We start from the raw sequence: 22,174 nt of genomic DNA, 5'->3' as shown, positions 1-22,174 counted from the left end.
CTTTGGTCCCGCCACTCAACTGTCAAACAATTGGTGTACAGATTCCTGAGCCTATTGGGCTCTATCAAATCCTATATTTGAAACTGTGTATGGAGTCAGCCTCCACCACATCACTGCCTAGTGCATTCCATTTGTTTACTGACACTGAAAAAAAAATTCTAACGTCCCTGTGGCTCATTTGGGTACTCAGTTTCCACGTGAGTCCCCTTGTTTGTATTCCATCCGTGCTAAATAGATTGTCTTTGTCCACCCTGTCAATTCCCCTGAGAGTTTTGTAGGTGGTTATCATGTCTCCCCTTACTCTTCTGTTTTCCAGGGATGTGAGGTTCTGCTCCCTTAGCGTTTCCTCGTAGCTCATATCTCTCAATTCCGAGACCAGTCTGTTGGCATACCTCTGAATCTTCTCTAACTTTGTCTTTTGTTTAACTAGGTATGGACTCCAGGCTGCAGCTGCATACTTTAGGATTGGTCTTACGTAAGTGGTATACAGGGTCCTGAAGGATTCCTTGCACAAGTTTCGAAAGACAGTTCTTATGTTGGCCAACCTAGCTTATGTCGCTGATTATATCCTTTTGATGAGGGCCTTTGCGGACTGGTTCCGTGTGATATGAATCCCCAGATCTTTCTCTCTATTTGACTCTAGCAGGATATCACCTCCCAGATGGTACCTTGTGTTAAGCCTTCTGCTCCCTCCGCCTAATTTCATTACTTTACACTTTCCTGAGTTAAACTTTAGTAGCCATTTTCTAGACCATTCCACCAATTTGTTCAGGTCGTCCTGTAGTTTTTGTCTATCATCATCTGTCTTGATTCTTCTATTAATTTTTACATTATCAGCAAACGTTGAGAGGAATGAGTCTAAACCCTCTGGAAGGTCGTTTATATATATTAGAAACAGGATGGGTCCAAGTACTGAGCCCTATGGGACTCCGCTGGTGACATCTCGCCACTCTGATGTCTCTCCCCTCACAGTTACTCGCTGTTTCTTGTTGCTTAGATACTCCCTTATCCACTGGAGCACCTTACCTTTTACTCCTGCCTGTTGCTCCAACTTTTGTAACAGCTGTTTGTGAGATACTGTGTCAAAGTCTTTCTGACAGTCCAAGAAAATGCAGTCTGCCCACCCTTCTCTTTCTTGCATAATTTGTGTTGCTTAGTCATAGAATTCTATTAAACCTGTGAGGCACAATTTACCATCTCTGAACCCATGTTGGTGGTGTTGTGGGTACCGACCTGTGAGATTTTTATTTATTTAATTTATATAGAATTTATATTTACGTTAATTTATATATTTCGATAGCAATTTGTATGATGTTAAGTGTACTGTATTTCTGCAATAATCTCACAAATCGATCCACTACACATTGGGGGGGGGGTTTATATTGAATTTATATATATGCAGCCAATCAAACTACAGTATTAAACTACATATATTAGTATACATTGAAGAGGTTCCTTATCTTATTATACAGCAGGCTTAGTTCACCAGATATAACTAGGATGTAGACACCAAATTTCCTCGTGTGAGGCAGCTTCCATCACCCAGTAACTGATACACAAAGTTTGCTTCCTCTTTTTGACCTGTCAAACGGCGCTAGCTATAAAGCCAGAATCCTAATATATGACAGCTATATCAGAGAAAACACTGTATAATTGATAAAATAAAGACCAAGGCTTAATTACCTTTTTTGATTCGATCATTTGTGATCTCACCGGCACGCCCAATATCTACCTAACATTAATGGCCAAAAATGATTAGATAAACGGGTTTCGGAAAGACACCTCCCTTGTATTTGTTGACAGCGTGTTGATGATGGAAGACCACTACTCTGATCTTCGTCACACTTCGTCCAAGAGAATTTATAGGAGCAGTTACTCGCTCCAACGACTCTGGTCTTAACAACAATGGCTGACCACTCCTTCCTCACCACTGACGCTACTAGCCTACATTGTCCAGATATCAGTAACTGATAGAAGGGTCACATTTACTCTATATTAATACTGATAATTAAATTAATTCAAATGAGATGTTTTATGATGGTAAAGTCCAAAGACTAATGTATTTAGGAATAATTCCCAGCAGAATAGCTGGTGAATTTATAATAGTATGTGGCAATGATATCCCGTTTTCTATTGACGGAAAATTCCACTACAAGTTACATTTTCTATGGGATAACTTGTGTATACAATGCAGCAATATTATCTGCAATTGCATGATATTAGTAATTGGTGTCGGATTTTCCGACAGGTGTGTTATAAAGGTGTTTCCCTCCAGAAGCTCTACGAGCCTTTTCCTCACGATCTTCTCCATCTTGCATGGTATACAAGTTAGGGAAACTGGATTGTAGTTCAGTGCCCCTTGTCTGTCACCCTTTTTGTATAATGGGACTACATTAGTTGTCTTCCAACTTTCTGGTAGGTCTCCTGTTTCCAGTGACGTGTTGTACACCATGGAGAGTGGCACACTTAATGCTTCTGCACCTTCTTTTAGTATCCATGGTGAGACTGTCAGGCCCAACATCCTTTGCCACATTCGGCTCCAACAGATTCCTTTTGACCTCATCACTGGAGAGGTTAAATTCCTCCAAAGTTGCTTGGTTTACCGCCTCCTCATTTAGCGCAGGGACTTCTCCTTGTTCTATTGTGTGTGTGTGTGTACTCACCTAGTTGTACTCACCTAGTTGTGCTTGCGGGGGTTGAGCTCTGGCTCTTTGGTCCCGCCTCTCAACCATCAATCAACAGGTGTACAGATTCCTGAGCCTATTGGGCTCTATCATATCTACACTTGAAACTGTGTATGGAGTCAGCCTCCACCACATCACTTCCTAATGCATTCCATTTGTCAACCACGCTGACACTAAAAAAGTTCTTTCTAATATCTCTGTGGCTCATTTGGGAGCTCAGTTTCCACCTGTGTCCCCTTATGCGTGTGCCACTTGTGTTAAATAGCCTGTCTTTATCTACCCTATCAATTCCCTTGAGAATCTTGAATGTGGTGATCATGTCCCCCCTAACTCTTCTGTCTTCCAGCGAAGTGAGGTTTAATTCGTGTGTGTGTGTGTGTGTGTGTGTGTGTGTGTGTGTGTGTGTGTGTGTGTGTGTAGTGAGGGTGGTGTTGGGAGGACTGGCTCACTCAACAAGGGCAGTACACACACTGGAATTTTTAGGCCAGGGACAGAAGGCAGGATGACGTCAGAGAGCAACACCGTGACCACAACCCCTTGTACCCGCCCCCACCCTCGCCCCCACCCTTGGTCAACCCTCGCCCCCACCCTCGTCCCCACCCTCGCCCCCACCCTCGGCACCACCCTCGCCCCCACCCTCGGTCAACCCTCGCCCCCACCCTCGGCCAACCCTCGCCCCCACCCTCGGCCAACCCTCGCCCCCACCCTCGGCCCTACCCTCGCCCCCACCCTCGGCCAACCCTCGCCCCCCCACCCTCGGCCCTACCCTCGCCCCCCACCCTCGGCCCTACCCTCGCCCCCACCCTCCGCCAACCCCTCACCCCGACTCTCGCCGTTCCAGGGCACTGGACGTGTTCCAGGGCACTGGACGTGTTCCAGGGAACTGGACGTTTTCCAGGGTACTGGACGTGTTCCAGGGTACTGGACGTGTCCCAGGGTATTGGACGTGTTCCAGGGAACTGGACGTGTTCCAGGGTACTGGACGTGTTCCAGGGTACTGGACGTGTTCCAGGGTACTGGACGTGTTCCAGGGTACTGGACGTGTTCCAGGTCTCTCACTCAACTTTCAGCTCTCTCTCTTGAGGTTCCTGGCTCTCGCTCTTGTCCCAGTGCTCACTCGTTTGTGTAAAACTCAAGCAGAGGTTTCAAGAGCTTTTCACAAAAGAATAAACCTGGAGATGAAACTTGGGTGAGGAAAAGTGTCCAGGAGTAACACGTTATAACATAAGACACTGAAGGCGAAACAAAGAAATTGAAATTGAAATAAGTTTATTGAGGGAAAATACACACAAAGGGATGAGGTAGCTCAAGCTATTATCACCCCGTTAAAACATTATTGCCAACAGCATTTGGTGTTCCCAGGCGGTCACCCATCCAAGTACTAACCAAACCCAACGTTGCTTAACTTCGCTGATCGGACGAGAAGCGGTGTTCTCAACGTGGTATGGCCGTTGGCAAACAAAGAAAGGTCCATCATTAATGTCACAATGGCCGCTGAAGATGGCTTCAGATCTCTCTGATCGTCTCCTAACTAAAATATTAAATCAAACATTCGAGACAGGGGTCTCCCAGAAATTTTGAAATGGCCAAACGGAGTTCCAATAAATAAATAAAAAAATCGGACAGACAGAAAGCACTCGGTTATAGACCCGCGTCACTGGGAAGCATCTTTGTACACCGCTGGAGAAGGTGATCAAGTTGACAGTTGTGGAGCTCCTGGCCGCTTTTTTTCTGTTGAGGACAGGATGAACAACCCAGCGGGTTTTCTTCCTATTAGGGAGTGTTGTACATGCTGCTATGGCGGTGTGTCCACTCACAAGATGAGTGGTGCTGCCCAATAAACTCGCTCCTCGGGGCAAAATTTTAATTTAAAAAGCAATGGTGGAGACGGGGCCCCTCTAAAGAGAAAATGGATCTTCACTGAAAGTATAACTGCAGGAACTAATGCTCTTGAGGAATTAGTCAAATGAACAGTGGGAGGAGACGATAGTGATGGTGACTATCAACACCCCCCCCCCCCCCCCGCACCCCTCCCCAGCGAGTCTTGGACTGTAAAGTGAGTTAATATAGAATTATCGCTTTACTTGAGAAGTACCCTGGGAGAAGCTGAAACAAGAGCGAATGACAGAAGTATTAACAGAATGTCATAAGAGGACAGGAGTAGCTACTGTCACGGGTTACTGTCAGCGTGACAGTATTCTGTCGCTGAGAGTCACACACAACCCCCGGGAAGGAGTCTCCTCCTTCACAGCCTCCAGGACCCTGACCTCTTCCTTACCTCGAGGCTCGGCCAACAACTGCACATTTTGTTGACTGCAAGTGACATTTATTGCTGTCTATTTTTATGGGACCTGAAGTGTAGTGTGTTGACCAGAGTGAACCCGTCTGGCCAGGACGCCTCATCTCCCACCTTTCCCACAAACATTTACTGGGAATGAGCCCAGCAACGTTTGCCCGTCCGTGGCCGTTGTAGAATACAAGTAACATTTGTCGTATAGACAGCAACAAAATCCCAAGGTGGATATACCACTCGCAGGACCTCAAAAACTTTAGCAAGTCAAACATATCTGATTTTGTCTGCCTTTTTACTTACGTAACTACTTCTCATCTTATATATCGAAGATATCAATTCACACTTGGTAGGGAAAGGTCGGCAACATAGAATTATCTTTCTGCATTGAGTCAAAAAAGTTTTATTCCCCAACCGGGTTTTGTCTGATAGAATTTATCTTTGTTATTCATCAAATATTTATTTTACTAACTTTTTTGATTATACATGAGGTACATCTGCATTTGTGCAGGTGCCCTAGACTATATGGAGTACAGTGTGTCAAAAAATATATTTACTCACGTGGCGAGCATTGTTCGCTAAAATATCATCAGACTAGAAATAATTCCCAACAATTATATTATAAAATTCGCATATGATGCCACATAAATTTTCACTAACACTTTCTTCTTGAAGCTGAAGGTGTTGAAGTGTGTGGCAATACTGGTGGAGGGTGTTCCGTACACTGCTGCCAGATAAACGAACTTAACAGTGAGTAAACTATATTGGAGACCACACACACACACACACACACACACACACACACACACACACACACACACACACACACACACACACACACACACACACACACACTCGAAAACCATAACAAATGCTGTGTTTCCACAGGACTACTATGTAGTGAAGAAAGAGAGAGAAAGAAGGAAGAGGAGGAGGTGGTGTAGCTTTGCTGATAAGAAAAGGCTAGAGTTTGGAAGAGATGGTTGTTCAGGGCTGTGAAGGTTTCAGTGACTACATATCAGGCACCATAGCAACTGGAGGACAGAAAATTATAGTAGTAGTCATATATAACCCCCAACCAAACGACAGAAGACCCAGACAGGAATATGATAGAAACAACTTGGCCACCATCAATATAATAGAGAGAGCAGCTTCTGTGGCTAGCAGGAACGGATCCAGACTACTAATCATGGGAGACTTCAACCATGGGAAGATAGATTGAGAGAACAGAGACCCACATGGAGGACCAGACACATGGAGAGCTAAGCTGCTGGATGTGGCAACAAGAAACTTTCTAAGCCAACACATCAAGGGACCGACAAGAATGAGAGGAGAGGATGAACCAGCTATGCTTAATCTGATATTTACCGTAAATGAGTCGGATATAAAGGAAGTTAAGTTGGAAGCCCCCTAGGGAATGAGTGATCATAGTGTATTGATCTTTGAGTACCTGGTAGAGCTAGGAATTATCTCCCCCAAAAAAGGAACTGGGAAACAAAGGGCTGGCGTACCGTAAGGGAAATTATGAGATGAGAAAATTCCTAGGGGGGATATACCATGGATACAGAACTCGGAACTAAGTCCGTACAAGACATGATGGACTATGTCACCCAAAAGTGTCAGGAGGCTGTAAGCAGGTTTGTCCCAGCCCGACAGGAAAAAACCAAGACGCAAAAGAAGAATCCGTGGTTTAATAGGGCATGTATGAAAGCAAAGCAACTGAACAAAAGGGCGTGGAGGAAGTTTCGAAATAACAGAACACCAGAAAGTAGAGAGAGATACCAGAGAACCAGGAACGAGTATGTTAGTGTGAGAAGAGAAGCTGAGAAAAAGTATGAAAATGATAGAGCTAATAAAGCCAAGACAGAACCAAAGCTACTACACAGTCACATCAGGAGGAAAACGGCAGTGAAGGAACAGGTGATGAAACTTAGAACGGGTGAGGACAGGTACACAGAGAATGACAAAGAGGTGTGTGAAGAACTCAACAAGAGGTTCCAGGAGGTCTTCACAATAGAACAAGGAGAGGTCACTGCGCTTGGAGAGGTGGCAGTAAACCAAGCGGCCTTGGAATGGTTCGAAATTACAAGAAATGAGGTCAAGAGGCACCTGTTGGATCTGGAAGTGAGAAAGACTGTTGGTCCAGACGGAATATCAACCACAGGTATTGAAAGAGTGTGCAGGAGCGCTTTGCTTGCCACTCTCCATAGTGTATAGTAGGTCACTAGAAACGGGAGACCTACCAGAAATATGGAAGACGGCTAATGTAGTCCCAATATATAAAAAGGGTGACAGACAAGAGGCACTGAACTACAGGCCAGTATCCTTAACTTGTATACCATGCAAAGTGATGGAGAAAATCGTGAGAAAAAAGCCTAGTAACACATCTGGAGAGAAGGGACTTCGTGACAACCCATCAACAGGGGTTCAGGGAGGGTAAATCTTGCCTTACAGGCTTGATAGAATTTTACGATCAGGTGACAAAGATTAAGCAAGAAAGAGAAGGATGGACGGACTGCATTTTTTTGGACTGTCGGAAAGCCTTTGACACAGTACCCCATAAAAGGTTGATGCATAAGCTAGAGAAACAGGCAGGAGTAACTGGTAGGGCGCTCCAGTGGATAAAGGAGTACCTAAGCAATAGGAAGCAGAGAGTTACAGTGAGGGGTGAGACCTCAGAATGGCGTGAAGTCACCAGTGGAGTCCCACAGGGCTCTGTGCTTGGACCTATCCTGTTTCTGATATACGTAAATGATCTCCCAGAGGGTATAGACTCATTCCTCTCAATGTTTGCTGACGACGCCAAAATTATGAGAAGGATCAAGACAGAGGAGGACAGCTTGAGGCTTCAAGAAGACCTGGACAAGCTGCAGGAATGGTGTGAACAAATGGCTGGTAGAGTTTAATCCAAGCAAATGTAATGTAATGAAGATAGGGGTAGGAAGCAGGAGACCAGATACAAGGTATCATTTGGGAGATGAAATACTTCAAGAGTCAGAGAGAGAGAAAGACCTGGGGGGTTGATATCACGCCAGACCTGTCCCCTGAAGCTCATATCAAGAGGATAACATCAGCAGCATATGCCAGGCCGGCTAACATAAGAACGGCCTTTAGAAACTTGTGTAAGGAATCTTTCAGAACATTATATACCATATATGTCAGACCAATCCTGGAGTATGCGGCTCCAGCATGGAGTCCATATCTAGTCAAGCATAAGACTAAGCTGGAAAAGGTTCAAAGGTTTGCCACAAGACTAGTGCCCGAGCTGAGAGGTATGAGCTACGAAGAGAGACTACGGGAATTAAACTCTCACTTCGTTGGAAGACAGAAGAGTTAGGGGGGACATGATCACCACATTCAAGATTCTCAAGGAAATCCACAGGGTTGATAAAGACAGGCTATTTAACACAAGGGGCACACGCACTAGGGGACACAGGTGGAAACCGAGTGCCCAAATGACCTACAGAGATGTTAGAAAGAAACTTTTTTAGTGTCAGAGTGGTTGACAAATGGAATGCATTAGGAAGTAATGTGGTGGAGGCTGACTCCATACAAAGTTTCAAGTGTAGATATGATAGAGCCCAATAGGCTCAGGAACCTGTACACCTGTTGATTGACGGTTGAGAGGCGGGACCAAAGAGCCAGAGCTCAACCCCCGCAAGCACAACTAGGTGAGTACACACACACACACACACACACACACACACACACACACACACACACATACAAGCGGAAAGGCCCTAGCATGGGTGAAGAACTACCTAACAGGAAGGAGCCAGAGGGTAATGGTAAGGGGCGAGAAGTCGGACTGGCGAACAGTAACAAGTGGAGTACCTCAAGGATCGGTGCTGGGGCCAATCCTCTTTCTAATTTACGTAAATGATATGTTTACAGGAGTGGAATCATACATGTCAATGTTTGCGGATGACGCAAAATTAACGAGAAGAGTTGTGACAGAAGAGGATTGCAGGATCCTCCAAGAGGACTTAAACAGGTTGCAGAGATGGTCAGGGAAATGGCTACTAGAGTTCAACACCAGTAAATGTAAAGTTATGGAAATGGGATCAGGTGATAGGAGACCAAATGGACAGTACACAATGAAGGGGAACTGCCTACCTGTAACGATTCGAGAAAGAGACCTGGGAGTGGATGTGACACCTAATCTAACTCCTGAGGCACATATAAATAGGATAACGACAGCAGCGTACTCTACACTGGCGAAAATTAGAACTTCATTCAGAAACCTAATTGAGGAGGCTTTTAGGGCGCTTTACACTGCCTACGTGAGACCCGTCTTAGAGTATGCCGCGCCATCATGGAGCCCGCACTTGAAGAAACACAAAGAAACTGGAGAAGGTTCAGAGTTTGCGACGAGGCTTGTCCCAGAGTTACGAGGGATGGGATATGATGAGCGTCTGAAGGAACTGAACCTTACGACACTAGAGAAAAGAAGGGAGAGAGGAGATATGATAGGGACATATAAAATACTCAGGGGAATTGACAAAGTGGATATAGATGAAATGTTCACACGTAATAATAACAGAACGAGGGGACATGGGTGGAAACTGGAAACTCAGATGAGTCACAGAGATGTTAGGAAGTTTTCTTTTAGCGTGAGAGTAGTGGAAAAATGAAATGCACTTCAGGAACAGGTTGTGGAAGCAAATACTATTCATACTTTTAAAATTAGGTATGATAGGGAAATGGGACAGGCGTCATTGCTGTAAGCAACCGATAGCTGGAAAAGCGGGATCCAAGAGTCAATGCTCGATCCTGCAAGCACAAATAGGTGAGTAGAAATAGGTGAGTACACACACACACACACACACACACACACACACACACACACACACACACACACACACACACACACACACACACACACACACACACGAAGGCTGTTGGGCCTGACAGTGTAATGGTACTTGAATGCTACCATTGTAATAACCCATTCCTTCTCTCTCTTCTCTTTCCCTCTTCACTCAATACCCCAGCTTAACACTGTTACAGATTGGTATGACCCCCTCACTGAACTGCCACGAATGCAAGCTGAATATTAAATGAGGACACAACAAGAATGGGGGTTATTAATTTATAACTAATAATTAACAACTCATTAGACACTGCCACCACCTTCCCGATGCGTCAATCACCGACCCCCAGGAAGGCAAGGGATCAGTAATCATGGAACTTCCGGGCAATAGGAACTTCAGTAATAAATCTTGGGAATTAGTTTGTTTAATTTACTTTGCTTATTTAAGTCCAAGGTCAACTTTAATATCCATAAAATGGAGGAGAACACGGGGGAATTTCTAGCACAGCAAATATGAAAACCACAAATAAGAATGAACAACACAGCCTTAATCAAGGGAACAGATAACTAAACACATGTACATTAAAATACTTTATTATTGGAACCCGTATATTTAAATCAAAACTGAACATATAGCCTACTCTAAATCCCTACGAGGCAATGGAATGTAATACTGAAATATACATGAAATCTCAAGTGCACAATTACCTTCAATACTGCAGCTTGCCAAAGGATGTTGATTGGCTGGCCGCAGGTCACCTGACCTGTACCCCAGTTGAGGCCCCAAGACACACTAACTAATATTTTCTAAAAACGCTTAGACCAGTGGACAGGCTCCATCCACTTAGTTCCTAGGCCCAGTTTAACTCCGCCTATTGCAAGCCTATAGCCAATGGATTTAAATACAACTGAGTGTTCTAGAAGCTTGGCCAATGGCATGGACAGGCACTCCCCTGGAGGATTCTGCCTCCACAGGCCTCCATGGCTTCAACCAATCAGAACCAGGCTTGACAATAAGGGTCAATTCCTCTTGACAGAAAACTCCAGTAACTGGGACAGCACCAACGACTGTCCTGTGGGAAACCTTGGCTGGGCACCCACAGGTAGAAATTGAGTGACCAAATGAGCCATAGAGACGTTAGAAAGAATTTTTCAGTGTCATAGTAGTAGACATAGTAGTAGACACAAGTAGAGTACTTGTACTCTCAAATTACAATTTGACAGCACAAGTTTATTGGTCCTGGGGAACTATTTCCATTTTGTCACTGGGAAGATGGACAGGAGTGAGAGGGGAAAACGGATTGGGGGAACAAGTGACTTCAAACTGTTTATGACCACGAGGGTCAGACTGTGACAAATGGGAGGGATGACCAAAGGGTGGGGAGGCAAGTGAGGGAAGGGAAAGGGAAGAAGAAGGGAAAGGGGAAGGGGAAGGAACTATGGTCTGCACATACCATTTCAACAGAATCTCACCATGGATACTAAAGGAAGGTGCAGAAGCACTAAGTGTGCCACTCTCTATGGTGTATAACAGGTGACTTACCAGAAAGTTGGAAGACAGCTAACGTAGTCCCAATATACAAGAAGGGTGACAAGCAAGAGGCACTGAACTACAGGCCAGTTTCCCTAACTTGTATACCATGCAAGGTGATGGAGAAGATCGTGAGGAAAAGGCTCGTAGAGCATCTGGAGGGAAATAGCTTTGTAACACACCACTAAGAGTGGGTTCACGGCCGAAGTCAAAGAGTGGGTTCACGCCCGAAGTCAAAGATTGGGTTCAGGCCCGAAGTGAAAGATTGGGTTCAGGCCCGAAGTGAAAGATTGGGTTCAGGCCCGAAGTCAAAGAGTGGGTTCACGCCCGAAGTCAAAGAGTGGGTTCACGGCTGAAGTCAAAGAGTGGGTTCACGCCCGAAGTCAAAGAGTGGGTTCACGCCCGAAGTCAAAGAGTGGGTTCACGCCCGAAGTCAAAGAGTGGGTTCACGCCCAAACCAAGAAACTACATACACATGGCCAAGTGCTGGTCGCTTACTATCACGTATAACATGTCGCTGGAGACAGGAGAACTACCAGAGAGTTGGATGACAGCAAATGTCGTGCCAATATACACGAAGGCAAAAAGAAAGGCGCCATTAACCCACAGGTCTGTGTGCCTGATTAGCATACCATGCATGCTAAGGGAAAAGATCCTAAGGATCAGGCTAGATCAACACAACGCCAGCATGAGTTTAGAAATGGCAATATTATGATAGGCAGCTGTCTACCTTGCTGACACTATGTTGTGGCTGTCTGCTTTGCTGTCTAGATGTTACGAGAAGCTGGATGTCAACCTTGCTGACGCGATGTTTTGATAGGCGGCTGTCTATCATGCTGACTGTTTAGTGCCAAACATAACTTGGAACACTCTCCGCTTGCAATAATGAATTACCAAAGCAGCCTGTACTTAAGGTAACTAACGTATGGCTGCCACCATTTTACTGTTGAGGGAAGCAGACACACCTTCGTAATACACCTTTGGTAGAGCAGATTACGTTCTATAAATTTTTATATCACCAGCCAGTGTGGTGACGTGGCCACCGTCCCCCGTCCTTGTGGTGACGTGGCCACAGTCCCCCGTCCTTGTGGTGTAGTGAGCCACCAGCCAGTGTGGTGACGTGGCCACCGTCCCCCGTCCTTGTGGTGACGTGGCCACAGTCCCCGTCCTTGTGGTGTAGTGAGCAACCAGCCAGTGTGGTGACGTGGCCACCGTCCCCCGTCCTTGTGGTGACGTGGCCACAGTCCCCCGTCCTTGTGGTGTAGTGAGCAACCAGCCAGTGTGGTGACGTGGCCACCGTCCCCCGTCCCTGTGGTGACGTGGCCACAGTCCCCGTCCTTGTGGTGACGTGGCCACAGTCCCCGTCCTTGTGGTGACGTGGCCACAGTCCCCGTCCTTGTGGTGACGTGGCCACAGTCCCCGTCCTTGTGGTGACGTGGCCACAGTCCCCGTCCTTGTGGTGACGTGGCCACAGTCCCCGTCCTTGTGGTGACGTGGCCACAGTCCCCGTCCTTGTGGTGACGTGGCCACAGTCCCCGTCCTTGTGGTTACGTGGCCACAGTCCCCGTCCTTGTGGTGACGTGGCCACAGTCCCCGTCCTTGTGGTGACGTGGCCACAGTCCCCGTTCTTGTGGTGACGTGGCCACAGTCCCCGTCCTTGTGGTGACGTGGCCACAGTCCCCGTCCTTGTGGTGTAGTGAGCCACCAGCCAGTGTGGTGACGAGGCCACAGTCCCCGTCCTCGTGGTGTAGTGAGCCACCAGTGTGGTGACGAGGCCACAGTCCCCGTCCTTGTGGTGTAGTGAGCCACCAGCCAGTGTGGTGACGTGGCCACCAGCCAGTGTGGTGACGTGGCCACAGTCTCCGTCCTTGTGGTGTAGTGAGCCACCAGTGTGGTGACGTGGCCATCGTCCCCGTCCTTGTGGTGTAGTGAGCCACCAGCCAGTGTGGTGACGTGGCCACCAGCCAGTGTGGTGACGTGGCCACAGTCTCCGTCCTTGTGGTGTAGTGAGCCACCAGTGTGGTGACGTGGCCATCGTCCCCGTCCTTGTGGTGTAGTGAGCCATCAGCCAGTGTGGTGACGTGGCCATCGTCCCCGTCCTTGTGGTGTAGTGAGCCACCAGCCAGTGTGGTGACGTGGCCACCGTCCCCGTCCTTGTGGTGTAGTGAGCCACCAGCCAGTGTGGTGACGTGGCCACCGTCCCCGTCCTTGTGGTGTAGTGAGCCACCAGCCAGTGTGGTGACGTGGCCACCGTCCCCGTCCTTGTGGTGTAGTGAGCCACCAGCCAGTGTGGTGACGTGGCCACCGTCCCCGTCCTTGTGGTGTAGTCGGCCACCAGACAAACTTCCTGTCTGGCTCAGCTCTCTCTCTGTCTCAGCTGAAGTGGTCAATCTAGCGTGCTGAAGGAAGGCAATGTAATCCCTAACCTTGCTGGAGATTTCAGGCTTGGGTTAAGTAATGCAAGACGGTGGTAGGCTGGGCATGGTGGTGCTAGGCTGGGCATGGTGGTGCTAGGCTGGGCATGGTGGTGCTAGGCTGGGCATGGTGGTGCTAGGCTGGGCATGGTGGTGCTAGGCTGGGCATGGTGGTGCTAGGCTGGGCATGGTGGTGCTAGGCTGGGCATGGTGGTGCTAGGCTATGCATGGTGGTGCTAGGCTATGCATGGTGGTGCTAGGCTGGGCTAGTATAGTAGGTGCTGCCTCGTCCTGGGCGATGCTGGACACAGCTGGATAATAACAGTAAAGAGCGGTGCTGAAATCTAGCAGCGACAATCATTATGAGGCGGTGTTGGGTGGCGTTGGGGACGGCAGGTGTGCTGGAAGCTGCATCACTCACTCACTGATGACTATGGTTCTGGGATGTGCTGCTGGAGATGTCCCTGGACTCGGGAGCGGCAGATAGTAGCAGACAGCGCTTGCCAACACTGAGAGTACTTGGCGGGTGTGTGATGGTGGGAGTCTTCCTGGTTGTAAAGTTGACTGTGAGCAGCGATCATGGTCAATCCGGCCACTTGTCTTAACTTCAGGCTATTTAAGTCTATGAAGGCCGAAAGACACGTAAAATATATTGAATACCTGCCAGCCGTGGCCAGAGCTCTGGCACTGACCGTCACTGACCGTCACTGACCCGGTCGTCTTCGGTAGCGTTACCTACGGCTTGAAAGGGAGTGACGGAGGCACTTGAGAAGAGCGGAGGCCGGGAAGGAGAAGCAAGTGTCAGCAAATGAGGCGAAGTAGCGGTCAGTGAAGATCTGTTAAAGCAGGAAAGGTGGCAACAGGCGTCAAGGGAGCGGCTCTCTGCTTCACTGTGTCAAGGTGACATGTATTGTTGCCACATTCCTTGTATTGCTGCTCTTCCCGGGGCTCGTTACCCTCCGTTGGTTATACATATACAATGATTATAACTTGTTTACGTTAGCTATACTTTGTTGTTAATGTGTGTAAGTGATGAAGTGTTTAAGGGGAGGGATGAGGCAGAGAAACACCCGGCAACACCCGGCCAGTGTTGCTACACCTCAAGACCACTCCTGCTCCATATACCTTCACCACCAACGCAACACACGATTTCTTAATTACTCAAGTTTACCACATTAATTGTATAGTTTACCTATACACACAATATATATATGTATGTATGTATATATATTATATATATATATATATTGTGTGTGTCTATTTATAAGTATATATGTTAAGTAAGAAAGGTCAGTAATTGTAGTGTCATGACAGCCGTGGAGGAGGTGTCTGGGGAACTGTTAATTACTTCACCAGCGGAAAGTGAGAGTGAAGGATGACTCAATGAGTGTTGTGTGGAGATAATGAGGAGAGTGAGTGTTGTGTGGAGATAATGAGGAGAGTGAGTGTTGTGTGGAGATAATGAGGAGAGTGAGTGTTGTGTGGAGATAATGAGGGGAGTGAGTGTTGTGTGGAGATAATGAGGAGAGTGAGTGTTGTGTGGAGATAATGAGGAGAGTGAGTGTTGTGTGGAGATAATGAGGAGAGTGAGTGTTGTGAGGGTGGATTCAATATGGACTTTCTAAAACTATTTTTAGCTGCATTATAAACTATTGATGCCAGAATGGTCTCGGAGTGCATGTGCGTGTATGCGGCCTCTCGAGTGTGCGTGCACGCCAGTGGGTACATACTCATCTAGTTGTACTCACCTAGTGGTTCTTGCGAGGGTTGAGCTTCGGCTCTTTGGTCCCGTCTCTCAACCGCCAATCAACTGGTGTACAGATTCCTGAGCCTACTGGGCTCTATCATATCTACATTTGAAACTGTGTATGGAGTCAGCCTCCACAACATCACTTCTTAATGCATTCCATTAACTAACTACTCTGCCACTGAAAAAGTTCTTTCTAACGTCCCTATGGCTGTCAAGAGGCTGGTCCCAAACCTCCACACAGAAATAACATCACATGAGACCAAAAGGCATGGCAGGATGTGCAGAATACCCCCGTTGAAAAGCAAAGGTGCAGCAGGTACTCTGAGAGAGAACTCTATCAACATCAGAGACCCGAGACTGTTCAACACGCTTCCACTACACATAAGGGACATAACTGGCCGAACCCTCACAGTGTTCAAGAGAGAACTTGATAAGCACCTCCAAATAATACCTGATCAACCAGGTGGTGATTTATACGTCAAACTGCGAGCAGCCACGTCAAACAGCCTGGTTGACCAGTCCAACAACGAGGAGGCCTGGTCGACGACCGGGCCGCGGGGACGCTAAACCCCGGAAACCCCTCAAGGTAACCTCAATGTAGGCCAATCTGGGTACTCAAATTCCACCTGTGTCCTTTTGTGTGAGTACCTCCCGTGTTAAATAGTCCCTCCTTGTCTACCCTGTTAATTCCCCTGAGGATTTTGTATGTGGTGATCATGTCTCCTCAAGCTCTTTTGCCTTCCATCGACGAGAGGTGCAGTTCTCACAGCTTTTCCTTGTAATTCATGCCTCTTAGTTCTAGGTAGCATACCTCTGAACTTTTTCGAGCTTCGTCTTGTGCTTGACAAGGTACGGGCTCCATGCTGGGGCCGCATACTCCAGGATTGGTCTTACATATGTGGTGTACAAGGTTCTGCATGATTCCTACTCTTACTGTACCGCCCTCTCTGTACTCTTACTGTACCGTCCTCACTGTACTCCTGCTGTACCGTCCTCACTGTACTCCTGCTGTACCGTCCTCACTGTACTGCTGTACCGTCCTCACTGTACCGTCCTCACTGTACTCTTACTGTACCGTCCTCACTGTACCGTCCTCACTGTACTCTTACTGTACCGTCCTCACTGTACCGTCCTCACTGTACTCTTACTGTACCGTCCTCACTGTACTCCTGCTGTACCGTCCTCACTGTACTCTTACTGTACCGTCCTCACTGTACTCCTGCTGTACCGTCCTCACTGTACTTCTGCTGTACCGTCCTCACTGTACTCCTGCTGTACCGTCCTCACTGTACTCCTGCTGTACCGTCCTCACTGTACTTCTGCTGTACCGTCCTCACTGTACTCCTGCTGTACCGTCCTCACTGTACTCCTGCTGTACCGTCCTCACTGTACTCTTACTGTACCGTCCTCACTGTACTCCTGCTGTACCGTCCTCACTGTACTCCTGCTGTACCGTCCTCACTGTACTCCTGCTGTACCGTCCTCACCGTACTCCTGCTGTACCGTCCTCAGTGTACTCTTGCTGTACCGTCCTCACTGTACTCCTGCTGTACCGTTCTCACTGTACCGTCCTCACTGTAATGATTGATACAGAAAGTTCGACGCTTCGCTGCTATAAACATCCACTGTACTTCTCTCATATTAATTAATTCATTTCTTCCTTTCAATATACAATGGAACATTTTTGTTACGTATTTTCGGCCCTTTTGACTAAGTAAAGTAACTTTTTGTCTTCTCTATGGTTTGCATTTAAAAAATTACTCCAGATAAATTTTGTCCTTTTATCATAATTTTGTACGTGGTAATCATGTCCAATCTTTATTTTCTGTCTACTAGTTCTTATATATTAGACGCCTCAAGCCTTTCCTCGTAGATCTTATGCAATTTATTGGTAAATATTATCTATTTTATCTGCGTGTTTCCAGAGACATAAACGCCCCATAACTGATGCTTATTTTACCTTACGTTTCACGTGTCGTGATTTTGTAAGAGTTTCCCCATTAGTATACTTGAAGGAACGTCTCAGATGTTAGTGTACTCCAGGCGACAGTTTACCGTCTTGGCTCACCTCCAGGTCCATTACCTTATCTTCTCAGTCTTTCCCCATAATGTGAAATAATAATGTGGAGAGGTTTAATTTATGCTGTATTTTATTATGTGGGAACTACCAACTGTAGCATTTCCAGTCGTCACGTGTTGGTCCATGCACCTTTTGTCCGTCACGTGTTGGTCCATGCACCTTTTGTCCGTCACGTGTTGGTCCATGTACCTTTTGTCCGTCACGTGTTGGTCCATGCACCTTTTGTCCGTCCCGTGTTGGTCCATGTACCTTTTGTCCGTCACGTGTTGGTCCATGCACCTTTTGTCCGTCACGTGTTGGTCCATGTACCTTTTGTCCGTCACGTGTTGGTCCATGCACCTTTTGTCCGTCACGTGTTGGTCCATGTACCTTTGAGACTAATGACACATTAACTAGACCTTCTTATTCATTAGAAGTTATCAGTTGATATATTTTGGGCGACGTTTCACGCAGGGGGATAATGGTGTTATATACTCACACTAGCACATGCACTCCCAGTTATTGATTACAAAATCAACCACTCATACTGACATTTACTCATATAGTGGAAGGGGTTTTCCTCCATTGTGCACTGTCCTCTCTGGCCTATGTGCCCAACCACTTGGGCTGGATGGTAGGGCGACAGTCTCGCGTCATGCAGGTCGGAGTTCAATCCCCGACCGTCCAAGTGGTTGGGCACCATTCCTTCTGTCCCATCCCAAATCCTTATCCTGACCCCTTCCAAGTACTATATAGTCGTAATGGCTTGGTGCTTTACCCTTGATAGTTCCCTTCCCCTTCTGTCCTCTGTCCCCATTTTCATAACCTTACACTTACTGGTATTGCATTCCATTAACCTCTTCTCAGGTCAACAGTTAAGCCGTGTGTCGTGACCATTCTCATTAATGTTGCATCAAGGCAGCACGCAGAGCTTTGTGTCAGCCGCTAAACAATGGAGAGATCAACACAAACTTGGGGTCACAACAGATGCTTAAGGAACTTGCTTGTTGCACTTCGCGTTTGTGAGTGCGTGAGAGTACGCATGAATGAGTGCGTCAATATGGCGTAGGTGGGAGCAAGGTTGGGTGGGTGCAGGTGTGGGTGGGGTGCAGGTGGGTGCAGGTGTGGGGTGGGTGCAGGTGGGGGGTGGGTGCAGGTGTGGGGTGGGTGCAGGTGTGGGGTGGGTGCAGGTGTGCGTGGGTGCAGGTGTGGGGTGGGTGCAGGCGTGGGTGGGTGCAGGTGTGGGGTGGGTGCAGGTGGGTGGGTGCAGGTGTGGGGTGGGTGCAGGTGTGGGGTGGGTGCAGGTGTGGGGTGGGTGCAGGCGTGGGTGGGTGCAGGTGTGGGGTGGGTGCAGGTGTGGGGTGGGTGCAGGTGTGGGGTGGGTTCAGGTGTGCGTGGGTGCAGGTGTGGGGTGGGTGCAGGTGTGGGGTGGGTGCAGGTGTGGGGTGGGTGCAGGTGTGGGGTGGGTGCAGGTGTGGGGTGGGTGCAGGCGTGGGTGGGTGCAGGTGTGGGGTGGGTGCAGGTGTGGGGTGGGTGCAGGTGTGGGGTGGGTGCAGGTGTGGGGTGGGTGCAGGCGTGGGTGGGTGCAGGTGTGGGGTGGGTGCAGGTGTGGGGTGGGTGCAGGTGTGGGGTGGGTGCAGGTGTGGGGTGGGTGCAGGTGTGGGGTGGGTGCAGGTGTGGGGTGGGTGCAGGTGTGGGGTGGGTGCAGGCGTGGGGTGGGTGCAGGCGTGGGTGGGTGCAGGTGTGGGGTGGGTGCAGGTGTGGGGTGGGTGCAGGTGTGGGGTGGGTGCAGGTGTGGGGTGGGTGCAGGTGTGGGGTGGGTGCAGGCGTGGGGTGGGTGCAGGTGTGGGGTGGGTGCAGGTGTGGGGTGGGTGCAGGCGTGGGTGGCAAGGTTATAACACTGGACCACTTGTGCTGGCCGGCAGGCTCTCAGTTTTTATGTTGCCTGAACAGGTTACTGAAGACGAAGAGGGTGTGTGGGGGGGGGGAGGGGGTGTGATGGGTGTAGGGAGGGGGAGTGTTTGGGGAGGGGGGGGACCATGAAGGGGGGCGGTGGTGAGGGACCTGCCACCGAGCGACTGGTGAGGTACGAGTGACTCCAAGTGAGGTCAAACTGTCTCCTCCCCTGACCCCGTCTCCTCCCCTGACCCCGTCTCCTTCCCTGATCCCGTCTCCTCCCCTGATCCCGCCTCCTACCCTGACCCCGTCTCCTCTCCTGACCCCGTCTCCTCCCCTGACCCCGTCTCCTCTCCTGACCCCGTCTCCTCCCCTGACCCCGTCTCCTCCCCTGACTCCGTCTCCTCACTACGCCACCTGTCTATTGTGTTGCGCCTGTCACATCCGTCAGAAGTGTTTTATCTCCTATTCTCGTAACCTGTAAGTCCTTGCGGATCTTCTCACCACTGACAGTACACCTCTCAAACACCTGAATTCAATATCAATCCTTCAATTTACTTTAAAACTCCCGGTCTTTGGTGGTAGTTTGAGGCCCTTATGTACAGTAATCTCCGCCCATGAAGATGGCGTCCCCGGTGACCTGTCTCAAGACTCCATGATACAGCCACAAGGAAGCTGCGAGGTGAGGCTCTGGGTTCAAGAGTCTTGTAAGTTTTCATTATTAGAAGATTTGAGAGGACAATCGACTTGCGAATGGTCCAGGACGGACCGAAACGTCGTCGTCCCTTCATTTCCTAGTGAGGATTGGTCAACATATTAGAAGAAAAACAGAATGCAGATGTGGTGTACACGGAGGTGGCAAAGGCATTCGATAAATGTGACCATGAAACATAACACACAAAATGAGGTCAATGGGAATAACTGGAAAAGTTGGACGGTGGATACAAATTTTTTGGTCGAACAAAACAAAGGGTAACAGTTAACCATAAAAAATCGAGTCCAAGCTCAATTTAGAGCTCAGTACCTCAGGGTACAGTTCTTGCACCACTGCTTTTCCTTATTCTCATGTGACATATAGACAAAAATACAAGTCACAGCTTCGTATCATCCTTTGCAGACGACACACAAATCAGTATGAAAATTACTTCTGTTGAAGGCATTGAAAAACTACAAGCAGATATCAACAAAGTTTTCGACTGGGCAGCGGAAAATAACATGATGTTTAACAGTGATAAATTCCAGGTACTCAGGTACGGTAAAAATGAGGACCTGAAACATAATACAGGGTACAAAACGCAATCAAATCTGCCCATAATAGGAAAGCAGCACGTGAAGGATTTGGGAATAATGATGTCTAACGACCTAACGTTTAGGGAGCATAACCAAGCAAATATTGCGTCAGCCAGAAAAATGATAGGATGGATTACGAGAACGTTTATTTCCGGGGATCCCATCACAATGGTTGTACTCTTCAAGTCACTTGTGTTGTCCTGTCTTGAGTACTGCTCAGTACTCACTTCCCCCTTTAGAGCAGGAGAGATTGTTAAAATGGAGGGAGTAGAAAGAACATATACGGCACACATAGACGCGATAAAGCACCTAAATTATTGGGATCGTCTCAAAGCCCCCCAAATGTATTCACTAGTAAGGAGACGAGAGAGATATAAAATAATATACACGTAGAAGATACTGGAGGGCCAGGTCCCAAATCTACACAGTAAAATAACAACGTACTGGAGTGAACGATATGGAAGAAAATGCAGAATAGAACCAGTGAAGAGCAGGGATGCCATAGGCGCAATCAGAGAACACTGTATAAACATCAGAGGTCCGAGGTTGTTCAACATCCTCCCAGCGAGTATAAGAAATATTGCCGGAACAACCGTAGACATCTTCAAGAGAAAACTACATAGTTTTCTTCAAGGAGTGCCGGACCAACCGGGCTGTGGTGGGTCTGTGGGCCTGCGGATCGCTCCAAGCAACAACCTAGTGGACTAAGCTCTCACAAGTCAAGCTTGGCCTCGGGTCGGGCTTGGACAGTAGAAGAGCTCCCAGAACCCCATCAAGCAGGTATCAATCACGTATCTATGACCATGAGACAAAAATTAGGCAATAAAGGTGGGCAGACTGGATTTTCTTGGACTGACAGAGAGCCTTTGACACAGTAACCCATAAGAGCATAGTATAGAAGTTCGAGCAACAGGTAGACATACCAGGTAAGGCGCTCCAGTGGATAAGGGAATATCTAAGAAACAAAATAACTATTACAGTGAGAGGGAAGGGGGAGGGGGGAGGAGACCTCAATTAACGGTTTTCATGACGTTGTGAAACCTTAGAAGACCATCCTGCCCTCCTAACCTAACAGAGGAACTTTGCTGTTTTGGAAACAAAAAATCCAAAATTTATTTTCAATTGTTTTTCATTTTCAAATTACGGCCTTTTTTTACCGTAGCGCATACGAGTGAAATGCGACGCTGTTTGTAAGAGGACAGGTTGTTCTGGTATATGTCTAAACCATCTTCCAGATGGTAGACTCATTGCTCTCAATGTTTACTGATGATGCTAAAATTATGAGAAGGCTAAAAATAGAGGAAGACTACAAAAGGACCTGGACAAACCGGGTTGACCACCCCGGTTTGTCCAACCCGAACACACACACACAAAGGGCCTGACGGCTGAGTCAACAGCGCTCGGGGTTCGTAGGCCTAAGGGTCCAGGTTCTATCCCAGATGGCACA

General features: G+C 47.9%; 1 protein-coding gene and 1 non-coding gene across 4 annotated transcripts in view; one reads left to right on the top strand and one right to left on the bottom strand.

Moving 5' to 3' along the window:
* The window catches only part of LOC123760124 (venom allergen 5), a 298,290-nt gene that overhangs the window by 103,494 nt on the left and 172,622 nt on the right, over positions 1-22,174 (top strand). The gene's annotated exons all lie outside the window — the stretch shown is intronic.
* LOC123760235 (5S ribosomal RNA) lies at positions 4,022-4,140 on the bottom strand. The gene has a single exon (XR_006773123.1). It is a non-coding gene; the product is annotated as a 5S ribosomal RNA (ribosomal RNA).

The sequence above is a fragment of the Procambarus clarkii genome, chromosome 16 (assembly GCF_040958095.1).
Source record: "Procambarus clarkii isolate CNS0578487 chromosome 16, FALCON_Pclarkii_2.0, whole genome shotgun sequence".
In the NCBI taxonomy this organism is placed as follows: domain Eukaryota; kingdom Metazoa; phylum Arthropoda; class Malacostraca; order Decapoda; family Cambaridae; genus Procambarus; species Procambarus clarkii.
This window is presented reverse-complemented; position numbering and strand designations above follow the sequence as displayed.